General features: G+C 40.4%; 1 pseudogene; it reads left to right on the plus strand.

Moving 5' to 3' along the window:
- Positions 1-2,827: 2,827 nt before the first annotated feature.
- Positions 2,828-3,369, plus strand: LOC140522605 (cofilin-1 pseudogene; annotated as a pseudogene).
- Positions 3,370-12,175: the final 8,806 nt, after the last annotated feature.

Raw genomic sequence — 12,175 nt, forward strand, 5'->3', positions numbered from 1 at the left:
GCAAATACATATACAAATATGCATATATAAAATAAACGGAATCTTCCAGAATTCAAATCTGTCCTGAGACACTAGATGTGTGGCCCTGGGCAAGGCACTCCACCCTATTTGCCTCAGTTTCCTCATCTGTAAAATGAACTGGAGAAGGAAATGGAAAACCCCTCCAGCGTCTTTGCCAAGAAAACCTCAAATGGGGTAATGAAGATTTGAACATGACAGAAATAAATACATGTAGATAATTATGTATATTATAAAAATAGAATACAATATTTAAAAGATAAAATGAACTTTTATCTGAGGCAATAGGCATCTACTGGAGTCTATTGAATAAGGAAGTGGTATAGTAAGGCAAAGCTATACTGGCTGCCTTCTCAGGAGATTTAAGTACCTAAATATCTTGAGAGCTGTAGTCTTTTCCCAGCCCCAGAAGACACAAAGATAGCACAGGCAGTTTCCACTGCTGAAACAGTTTTGAATCTCTCTAGAAGACAACCTGAGAGGGGCACAAAGAGCATTGACAGTATGAATGAACATTGACAACAGCCGTAACTGAACATAAGGCACAAAGCCTGACCATTTTGCCTAGTCATGATAGAAACCTTTTTTTTTTTCTTTTCCTGCTACATTTATTAAAAGAATTCATTAAGGAGTGACTGAACCATGTCAATCAAAGGGAGGTAAAAACCTCAAACAATGGTAGATCTATTCCACACTCAGATTCTCCCTTTTGGTTTATTGCCATATGTGAGTGGGTAGTCATGTTTAGGATTAAGTGAATCTTTGTTCTTTTAGATTTGCCTATTAAATTGCTTTAAATTTCAAAAAGGGCAGCTTGATGGTGCAGTGAATAGGGAGTCAGGAAGACTGAGTTCATCTGGCCCTCAGACTTTTACTAGCTGTGTGACCCTGGACAAGTCACTTAACCCTGTTTGCCTCAGTTCTTCATCAATTCTGTAACATTAAAAAAAATGAGCATTCACTGCTAGTTTATGTAGATCAATTTATGTCTTCTATATTTCCTATATTGTAAACACAATACGCACTGTATATGTGCTATATAACATAAAGGAAAATAACAAGGAGAGATTTTAGGATCAGTGCTGTAATAATGATTTCAAGGGATTGCAAATGGTAGAAAATACATACAGAATGAGGCATAAATTTTCAGAAATTGTTGGTGTGTTGATTTGGTTTGCTTAAATATACTAATTTTCTTTTATAGTAAAAGGTTCTACCAGAAGAAGTGAGGTTGCTGGTGAGTCACTAGAAAGTGACAGCAGAATTTGTTGTCATTGTTGTTATCTTAAGAGTACCTATGTAGTTACAACAGAGATAACAATTCAGGAAAATACAACACCATTGACACTTGGGGTCAATTTTTATAGTAATTTGGGAGCAGGACAGATTCATCTGTGCCCCTTACCACTTCATTCTATATCACTGCACCACTGAGGCAGAAAGAGAGCGTTCTCGGTAAATGTCCTTCATCCATCAATCATAAGGTCACAGAGCAGCTAAGGACAATAGGTTCCATCCAATCCCACTTTTTCATGTTACAAATGAAGAAACTGAGGACCAGAGAGGTGAAAACATTTGCCAAACTCACACAAGTTGCAAGCTCCTTATTATCTCCAGGATCCTGTTTGGATCCTCTGTTTGGATTTTAAAGCCCTTTACAACTTGGCCAATTCCTTCCTTTCTAGTCTACTTATACTTTTCTCCCTTCATGTTCTCTGCAATCCAGTGATACAGGCTTCCTTGCTGTTCCTCAAACAAGACACTCCAGCTCCAGCTCCAGCTCCAGGCATTTTCACTGACAATTCCCCATGCCTGGAATTCTTTTCCTCCTTCTTTTCATCTCCTGGTCTCCAAGTCTTCCTCCAGGTCCCAGTAGAAATCCCACCTTCTGCAAAAAGCTTTTCCCAACCTGTCCACTTAATTCTAGTGTTTTCCCTCTAAGAATGCCTCCATTTTATCCTCTATGAACATTTGTTCTACATAACTAACAACAACCATTTGTACCGAGTTCTTTTCATGTAGTCTCCCCTATGAGACTGCTAACTCCTTGGAAGTAGAGATTGGTTTTTTCCCTTCTTTGTAACTCCGTGCACTTGGCACAGTGCCTGATACATAAATGATTATTGACATTACAGTGCATTTCAGGAACCATTTTCTGTAGGTATTGTGTTCCTTCTGACCACAGATGATGTCTAAGATTCTGTCTGCTTAGCACAGTTTCTTGGCATGTAGTAAGGAATAATTAGAGATTTTAAAATAAGAGAGCAGTATTGGTCAATAGTATTGAAAATTTAATCTGAAATAATAATAAAATTCCTATCAGTAAATTATTTGTAAATTGTCTTTCAGAAAATTTCACAATATTTTCAAGAATTAATAGTAGGAAACAGTCAACCAAAAAAATTCATAGCCCTTGCAAGGAATATAACAATAGACTAGGCAGGTGGTCTTACCTCCATTTTATAGGTGAAGAACCCAGGGCACAACAAAATCCCTCTCACAAATTTGGAAAATTTCTATGATGCTTTCTAATCAGGTGATACCTAGTTGACGGATGTCAAAAAGTTGATAGATTCTGGGGCAGAGTCAGCATGGTGAAGTAATAGCATGGACTTGCTAGCACTCTTCCCACAAACCCAGCCAAATACCTGTAAAGAATGGCTCTAGAGTCAGCTCCAGGCAGCAGCGGTGAAGTGATGCCCTCCTCTCCTGTGGCCCTCATTTCCTCCCTCACTCTCCTTCCTTCTCTCGCTTGCTCCTTTTCAGAACCGTGGCCTCTGGGGTAGCTGTCTTGGAGGTGTTCAACAACATGAAAGTTTGCAAGTCCTCCACACCCAAGGAGGTGAAGAAACGCAAGAAGGCCGTGTTGTTCTGCCTGAGCGAGGATAAGAAGAACATCGTGCTAGAGGAGGGCAAGGAGATCCTGGTGGGTGACATGGGGCAGACTGTGGATGACTCCTACACCACCTTTGTCAAGATGCTACCAGACAAGGACTGCCACTCTGCCCTCTATGATGCTACCTATGAGACCAAGGAGAGCAAGAAGGAGGACCTGGTGTTTATTTTCTGGTGAGTCTGAGGGCAGTGCACCCCTCAAGGCCAGACTTGCCCAGGGGCAAGCACTGGGAATTTTGGACACTGACTCTTTTCTCTCCTGCCAAGACCCCTGAGTGTGCCCCCCTCAAGAGCACAATGATCTATGCAAGCTCCAAGGATGCCATCAAGAAGAAACTGACAGAAGTCAAACACGAATTACAAGCCAACTGTTATGAGGAAGTGAAGGACCACTGTACCCTGGCTGAGAAACTGGGGGGCAGTGCCATGATTTCCCTGGAGGGGAAGCCCTTCTGAGTCTCCCACCTCCAGCCCTCCAGCTGGGGCTGCCCAAGTGGGGGAGCAGGCTGCCCCCTTCCTGCCAGACTCAAGGGGCTGGGAGGATCCTAGCAGCGGCAGGGCAATCCCTTCATCCATTTGCCAAACTGCCCCCTGGCCCCTGACCTCCCCCACTTGACCCTGATGGCTCTGGCCTTCCCAAACTGCCTTTGATAATCTCATTCCTCCTGAGTTGCAGCAGACCAAGGCTCCCCTGGATGCCCAGATGGAGGGGAGGCCAGTATTTTTTTTTAACTGGCACCCCCAGTTTTCCCCCTTCCCCAGTGCTGCCAACTTCTAACCATAATAGTGGCTTTGTGCTTGTTGTTTAGTTTTATGTATAAATGGAATGTTGTGGAGATCCCCTCACCAACACAGCCGGCTCCCCTCCCCCTCACCCCCAGTTACTCATGTGGCCAGTAAAAGGAAAGTTCAATTTAAAAAAAGACAAATAAAGAAAAAAAGTGAGCTGCTCAAAAAAAATGACTCTAAAAAATTTTGGAGCTTCAGAACCCATAGAATGATGGAGTGAAGAAAATCTCTAGCCCAAGACTGCCTGGAAGGTCACAGGGAAGCTCCCATGGCACAGTGATGGGAGCAGAGCACAGTCCAGTGTGGGCTACACTGGCACAGAAGGGACCTAGGCAGGCCTTGGGGGGACTGAATCTCAGGCAACTATGGCAGTTTCCAGACTTCAACGACCCCAAAACGCCAAGGACAAATGGAAGGTCAGTGGAAAAAACCTGGGGAACCTGTGTGAGAGAGCAGAGTGGCCAGGCCTCCAGCCCCAAGGCAGCAGAGGTGGTGGAGGAGCCTGTGGTGGAGAAGCCTTCCTCAGCAACAGCTGGGACAGGGGTAGTGGCAACAACTGTTTCTGGAGTTCTAGGGCTGCAGATTGTCGGGGGATCTAGCTGCTGAAAGTATACCCCCTCACACCCAAACTGGAAGCAGAGAACTACCTTGACAAAGAGCTCAGAAAACTAGTATATAGCTGGGGAAATGAGCAAAATCCGGAAAAAGAATCTGACTATAGAATCTTACTTTGGTAACAAGGAATACCAAACAGAAGACTACAAAGTCAAAGCTCCTCCATCCAAAGCCTCCAAGAAAATTATTAATTGGTCTCAGGCCATGGAAGAATTCAAAAAGGATTTTGAAAATCAAGTAAGAGAAGTAGAACAAAAATTGGGAAGAGAACTGAGAGTGATGCAAGAAAATCATGAAAAAAGAGCCAACAGCTTGCTCAAGGAGACTCCCCCAAAAAATGCTGAAGAAAATAACACATTATAAAACAGACTAACCAAAATGACAAAAGAGATCCAAAAAGTCAATGAGGAGAAGAATTCTCAAAAAAACAGAGTTGGCCAGATGGAAAAGGAGGTCCAAAAGTGCTGCTGCAGAGGGATGACCTGGCTCTGGTCAAGCTTCTGAATGAGTAAGATGTGTTGCAGGAGTGTAAGGTGCTGCATCCCAAGCTGCTGGACTTTCTGCTGCCACAGGTCCATCTGCAGATCCTTGTGGACTGAGTCACCTGGGAGCCCCCCAGTTGCCAGTGACAAGCTATTGCGTTACAAGTACCCCAACGTGTCATTTGAGATCCTGACGTCCCTCAGATCAATGATGCTCTTGGGGAGGATGAGGCTCTTCTGGGTTGCCTCTATGGGTTCCTATAGAACAGAGACTCTCTGACCCCCCTGCTGGCCAGTTTCTTTAGCAAGATCATGAGGATCTTGAACAACTGAAAGATGGACCAGATCATGTCCTTTCTGTGGAAGAAGGATGGAGGGAAATATAGTTAGTCTTTCACAATATGACTGTTATGGAAGTGTTTTGCATGACTACACAAGTATAAACTATATTTAATTGTTTGTCTTTTCAGTGGAGATGGGTGGGGAGGGAGGAAGGGAGAGTAGATGGAACTCAAAGTTTTAAAAACAAATGTTAAAAATTGTTTTTACATGCAACTAGGACATAAGATATACAGGCAATGGGGTATAGAAATCTATTTTGCCCTACACAAAAATTTGCAGAAATTGATCCAAAACATTTCTGGCTTTTCTCTATTATGAGTTATGCTGGATGGTTTAATTATGTCCCTGGCTCCTTACAATGGTGTTGGTTTTACCCATTTGCTTTAACAATTATAAAACCTGTGTTTCTGCAGTGGGTTTGAAGTCAGTGGGCATGGATTTGACAAAAATATGCTCTACTACTAACCAGTCTATACAGGCTTTTAATAAAGCTACTTTTGGGAGTTTTTTTCCATTGAATATTAATTAAGAGTCTCCATTTAACCTGAGACAGATCTGGTCTCTAATAAAAATTAATTACTATAATTCATTGGTTATGAAGTCTATGGGGGTTGGAGGTGGTGTACTCCTAAGTGAGTTAGTGTATGTGACTGCTAATTCACTTTATGGCTGCAGGCTATTAAAATTCCACACATCAGAAGTTTCAGGTGAACCAAATATTGCAGGTTAAATCCCTTACCTCATTTCACCCCCATTAATGCCTAATATAATCTGATGTCATTTCTGTAACATAAGCAAATTTCATTTTTAAAAATGTTCATCTACCTAGCATAAATGAAAGATAGAAACATCACAATATAATGTTATTGGGAACTTTTTTCCCCTATGTATCCCTAGCACCTAGAAAAGTGTCTGACACATGGTAGAGATTAAATAAATGCATGAGTGAATGAATCCTAAAAGGTTTATACCTCCTTCTTTCTATCCTATGTACCTCCTACCTGCTTCTTGATGTAAAGCATTGTAAGTAAAAGGGAATTGATGAAGTGAATGAAAAAAAGACCCAACAGAATTGAAAGCATGACAAGGGAGCAAATGTACCCAGAGATAATTCACTGGATTAGGCAGACGGAGGTATAATGTTTTTATTTTTCTCTTGACTCTTGTATTTATATTTCAAAGTTCTTTTTCACCTCTGTCTTTTTTCATCAGTAATATTTTTTTTAAAAAGCCCTCTTCATCAATAGGGTTGGTGCAGAAGGGAGAAAAAAATAGATTTTTCTTACATAAAAAAAATAGAGAGGGAGTACTGCAGATATAGAATGTTGCCTACAGAGGGGTTTTATTTACTAGTTAATGGTAAATTTTAATAAATAAATAATTTTGTTGTTTTTATTTAACTCCTTTATTTTGTTACAAGAGACTTCTGGGATTGGGAGAGAATCTGTAAATGTCTATAATGGAAAAAACAAAACATATCAATAAAGCTTCAAAAAGAAATTTTAAAAAGAAAGAGCTGGGCAAAATAGTAATAGATAAAATAATGGAACTGGTTTGCAATGGAAAAAAATAACACAAAATATAAGTCACTTGAATTAAAATAAAAAGAGCCTATGAAGATGAATGAACTAGACAAAGCAGGACATGGGGTGTTTTACAGAATGGGTCCACAAACTATGGGGGCTGGTTTCATTAATCAGAGTGATGATTTGAGGGTAAAGAAGGTGGAGAGGTGATTACCGAAAGAAAGAAAGAAAAAAGAGTCCCACAAACAAATTCCGATGAAGACCCTATCCAAGAGGAAGAGAATGGTCCACAGAGTTGTTTAGGGACACCCTTCCTGATTCTTTTGGTTCTGAATCACACCTGTGGGCTGCTGTTTGTTTTTGTGGTAGTAAAACATTTGCAGTTGGTGGTAAAATTGGGCACTGCAGATATAAATGTCACGTGTTGTTTTTAATTAAGGGAAACTATTTATAGAATGCTTTTCTAATAAAATACCAAAATAGTAATTCAGAGAGGAAGAAGACTGAAAGCCAGTGTAACTGCTGGACCACTGAATTTAACAACGCAGCTGGAAAGGAAGAGAAGGGCAGGACAGGGAGCCCTTGGCTTCCAAAGGACCTCAAATTGACAATTTTCCTGAGCAGCTTCAGTAGAAGTAAAAGGTGGATTATAGCTTTAGGGAGATGGGAGATTAGACCAAACCTTTAAGGAATTATTCTCAAAGTCGGGCCACACCCCCACACCCCCACACCCCACCCCACCCCATCCCAATCCCATGCACTCCATCCTCTGGAGATTTTTTTGTTATCCACTTTTCTTTTCTGTTTCTCATGTATGTGTACATAAAGTTAAGATGAAGCTTCCTAAGTTTCAAGAAGCCATAGAGTTAGACTAGACCAGGTGATTTCATTGATGTAGAGAATTCTCAGATGAGGAAAAGTCTTTATTGAAGTTTGGCACTTTCTCTGTAATGGAGTCTCAGAGAATTACTTAAAGCATTGAGAGATTAAGTGACTTGGGGGTCAGACTGTGCCCTTCCCTTCCACCTACAGAGAAGAAAGGAACTTGTGAGGAATCCAGGATACTTAAAACACACACACACACAGGCACAGAGAGAGAGAGAGAGAGAGAGAGAGAGAGAGAGAGAGAGAGAGAGAGAGAGAGTGAGAGAGAGAGAGAGAGAGAGAAAGAGAGAGAGAGAGAAATGGGAGAGACAGACACAGACACAGAGACAGACAGAGAGAGAGAGACAGAAAGACAGAGAGACAGAGACAAACAGAGACAGAGAGAGATACAGAGACAGAGAGAGAGACAGACAGACAGACAGAGAGACAGAGACAGACAGAGACAGAGAGACAGAGAGAGAAGGTTTACCAACAATTTTGGACAGGCCAGGTTCTCCTGAACTTACTATATAGGCTGCTTTGCCTCTAAGGTTAGATGAGAAATTGGATGGTCAAAAGGTCTCAAGAGCACTGGTATCCTTGCATGCTTTTTTGCATGTACCCGTCTTAGTTAACAAATCTTGTACAATTGATGTGACAACGGAGTCTCACAGTTCCAGGATCAAGCAGGTTCACTCTGGATGCAGGTGAACAGAAGTGAAGACATAAAAAGGGGTTAATTGATTTCATTCTTCTGGAAGGCTGCAGGTCCGGACAAGCAAAGCATTCCACTTTCACATTCTGAACTTCCTGACCAGTGCTTCTTTGATTTATAGAGAAACAAAGAGGACCACATGCCAACCTTGAGCTTCTAGTGGAAGGGCAATGGGGGTGTTAACAAGCTAAACTCAGATGTTTACATTATTTTGGTTATATAAGAATGCACAGCTGCAGTGAGATTGCTTATAGCCATGATCCTGGGGAGTTGTATCAAATTGGATCCATGCCACCTGGGCAATATTTATATTCTTGGAAATAAACCATTTTCAGAATATTAGATTGATCTACCTCCCAACCCCTAGCTTCATTGTGGGTGTGAAGGATTTGTGCTTGGAAAAACACAAGGGGAAACAGATCATTGTTTCATTTTTTAGGAGGGAATTGTCCACTTATCACCCCCAATCCCATTTACACCCCCTCTGAGATCTGAAACAATGTAAAGAGAGCTGTGGCAAAAAGACAAATAAAAGTTAAAGAAAAAAATCAAAAATATCAGAACAGTCAATTAAATGACACACGGTCAAGGAGCCTGAGTCTATATTCTAAGAAAATGTCAGAAATCTTCATCATGGCTTTCAGGGAAAACTATACTTCTGAGTTCATCTACCTTCTTGCAATAATAACAGATCACATATATGTACCACTTTTACCGTCCAAACACCACTGGGTTACCCAATGGATAGAATCACCATTTGGGTATCTTTTTCCCATTTCCTTCTCTCACAAGCCCTCATTCGGACCCCATATGGAGACCAAGTGAGAAAAAAAAGCACATATATATTGATAATGCATTTTTTCTTGTTCTTGATGTAATTTTGCTTCTTAATAGGAAGATCTTTCCCATCCATTAAAAGACCTATGTGACCTATTTAAGTCACATGGAAGCCTGTTACTTGACATGAGTCAAGTCACATGGAGAGGAAGTTAGAGAGCAATCAGAGCTGGAAAAGGCAGCAAACAGCCAGAGTGAGAGAGTTTGTTTGTGATTTGTTTAAGGGAGCTGGTTTGTGGGAAGCCTAACAGAGAAGGCTTAGGGATGGAATTGCCCCCTGCACTGTTATTATGCATAGATTTCTTTGTTGCTGTGAAGGATTTGGCTTTCTGGTGTTTGAATAAACGTTTTGTTTCTGTCTTGCATGTGGACAGTCTGTTGTATTTCATGATTCAGAAGTGCGCCAGCATATACATAGCTGCCGTAAGTGTTGTGAATGTCATGTTGGCACAGCTTGCTGTGTGCCAGGAGCTGTGTTAAGTGCTTTTTTCTTCTTTCAAATATGTAATTTGACCCTTGAATCAATCCTAGGAGGTAGGTACTATTATTATACCCATTTTACAGTTGAGGAAACTGAGGTAGTCAGAGGTTAAGTGACTTGCCCAGGGTTACAGAGGTAGTTAAGTGTCTGAAGCCAGATTTAAATTCAGGTTTCCTGACTTCAGATCCAGTACTGTGTGCACTGTGAACCAACGCGCCGTTGGGGAAAGTTCTTCTCCATTTCTTTTCCTTCCTCTCCTCCCCTCCACTGACCTCTACCTCCTTCTCATCCAGAGCAACCTGGGCAATACAGCTGCTCACCCTAACTCGGATGAGCTGGGGCTCACACCAACATTTCTTCTGTTAAGAAAAAAGACCGCCAGACCTCACCACCTGCCCTGCCACTATTCCTTAAAGTTCTTCAATGTTCAGAATCTGCCCCATCACTCCACCTACCAGACCCTCAAGCACTACTGCCATCTCACATGCTGATGCACCTTAAAGACGCTCCAGCCTTGCCATCCAGGAACTAACCCTATCAAACCTGCGGGACTTCTAGGAAATTCTCTCTGCAACTAAACTCTCTTAGATTCTGAACTTCTTGAAAACAGATCAATTTGCTTTTTAAATGTGTATCCCTAGCATTTAGAATGGGGCTTGCCATGCAGTAAATGTTTAATAAATGTTTTTTTCATTCCTCACAGAAATTTGGTAAAAATAGATAATGTAGATATTAATAGCTTTTTTACAAATGAGGAAACTGAGGTAAAAGAAGTTAAACTAGTGAGTAAACTAGTTAGTAAGCCAAGAAGTAAGCTCAGACTCCAAAGTGAAAGTCTTTCCCAATATCCATTAAGCTGTTGCTCCTTCTGTATTGAAAGGCCAGTATTCTAAACAGCATCCTAGTAATGAGAGTAGACAAACACCTTCAGCTATTAATGCATTCACTAAGTGCCTACTGTGTACCAATCACTGAGGGGAGATACATACATACATATATATGTATATATATATATATGTATATATATATACATATATATATACATATATATATACGTATATATATGTATATATATACATATATATGTATGTATGTATAATGAATGACAATCATTGCACTCAAGATTCTGACAGTGAAAATGTAATTAGGGCAAAATCTAGAAAGAGCCATGCTCCTGGATTCCTTTTCTCTGTACTACAGAAAGCTCTAATTTTTCTGTCAAGACAGAAGGTCCAATTCTTGACTATCCCCACTTACTCACAATGTTAAAAGACACAAAAAGAACTTGTGTTGGAATGTGCATGGATGTCTGCATAGGATGCCACCCAACCATTTACTGCCCTGATAAGGACCAGGTCTTCAACTGTGATCAATTTTCCCTGATGAACTTTTTGTCAGGACTCTTAAATGTCATCAAGACAAGGTAAGAGAAGCTAGGATTCCATGCAACAAGATGGGAAGCACAAATATAAACAGACCACTAAGAGAATACCAGAATCCAATTGGCAGAAAAGATTACAGGCTACTTTTGCATGAACCATCTGCTTCTCTAAGACTTTAGAACACACAGCTCATAAGCAGACTACAAATTCAGTTGTCGACTTAGTGACCTTTTTTTTTTTGAGCACATGTCATTGCCTGAAAAACGTAAAATGGCAGCTCAGGTGCATTTTGCTGAGGGAATCCAGGTGTTACTGTGCAGCAGTAAATACGAGTCTAAAAATTGGACAAATTCATTCAACATTAATGGGCCTAATTTATGCAAGGCACTGGATTCACAAAGTGGAAAACAACATGTGCCCTCAAGGATTTACACTCTACTAAGGGGTTACAACACATACTCAAACATACATATCTATATGCTTATGTGTTTATACATATCTATATATCTATGTCTGTACATATATGTATACACACATATATACATACACACATATATTATATATATATGTATATATATATATATATATATATATATATATATATATATATATATATATATATATAAAACTTTTGTGGGGAACTCCCAATGATCAGCATAAAATAATTAATCAATTCTGATTAGCAACTGATCTGCAACATATGGTCTTGGAGACTTGCCTAGGGAATGGGCAGTTGTTCAGTTGTTTTTAGTCATGTCTGACTCTTCATGACCCCATTTGAGGTTTTCTTGGTAAAGATACTGGAATGGTTTGCCATTTCCTTCTCCAGCTCATTTTACAAATGAGGAAACTAAGGCAAACAGGATGAAGTGACTTTCGAAGAATCTGAGGCCAGATTTGAACTCACAAAGATAAGTCTTTCTGATTCGAGGCCCAGTGCTCTATGCATTATGAGGCCATCTAGCTGCCCCATCCAAGGCAGTACTGATAGGTAAATTGCCTAGAGCTACACAGTTTATACTACTTAGAGTCAGAACTTGAACCCAGGTCTTCCTAAGTTTCTTATTACACCATGTTGTAAATTTTGTTACACCAATACTGCTCATTTTACCAATTAGGGGTCTACATCTATTTTTGATTCAGATCAAAAATTTTACTGATGCTGAAAATTCTTGTGATCAAAACATCCCTCCTCATAATTAAAAGTGTGTGTGTGCACGCACATGTGT

This window comes from Notamacropus eugenii, chromosome 2 (genome assembly GCF_028372415.1).
Source record: "Notamacropus eugenii isolate mMacEug1 chromosome 2, mMacEug1.pri_v2, whole genome shotgun sequence".
NCBI lineage: Eukaryota > Metazoa > Chordata > Mammalia > Diprotodontia > Macropodidae > Notamacropus > Notamacropus eugenii.